This window comes from Octopus bimaculoides, chromosome 2 (assembly GCF_001194135.2).
Source record: "Octopus bimaculoides isolate UCB-OBI-ISO-001 chromosome 2, ASM119413v2, whole genome shotgun sequence".
NCBI classification, from domain to species: domain Eukaryota; kingdom Metazoa; phylum Mollusca; class Cephalopoda; order Octopoda; family Octopodidae; genus Octopus; species Octopus bimaculoides.
This window is the reverse complement of record NC_068982.1, coordinates 189,878,583-189,879,160: the sequence shown is the minus strand read 5'-3', so window position 1 is coordinate 189,879,160 and position 578 is coordinate 189,878,583.

The window sequence follows — 578 nt, the reverse complement described above, 5'->3', positions numbered from 1 at the left end:
ATATATATATATATATATATATATATACAGTAGAAGATAATTAAACAGCAAGCGCCGTCCAGCGAACGTCCGTAAGAGGGGTCTCGGTTAAGGCCATGGCATGGCTGTCCCCTTATCTTCCATGTCCACCTTTTATTAAACACACATCATTAGTATGGTTGTCACGAAACAAACACCAGCCCCTATCTAACCGTTCAAATAAAGGGAGGTGAGTAGGGGAAGGGGGGAGAGAAGGTGTGACGGCGAGATGTATGTATGTATGTATGTATGTATGCATGTATGAATTCAAGCATGTATATAGATGTGTGTATGTATATATGTCTGTCTGAATTTCTACCTATTCCTCTGTGTGTATACACATGCACTCACGACCTTACACATATACACATATATATATAGAGAGAGATATAATACATATATATATATATATACATATATATACATATATATACAAGAATACGCACATGTGTATATATATATTATATATGTGTGTATGGGTGCATGTGTATATATATATATATATATATATATATATATATATATATACATATATGTATATATATATACATATATATATA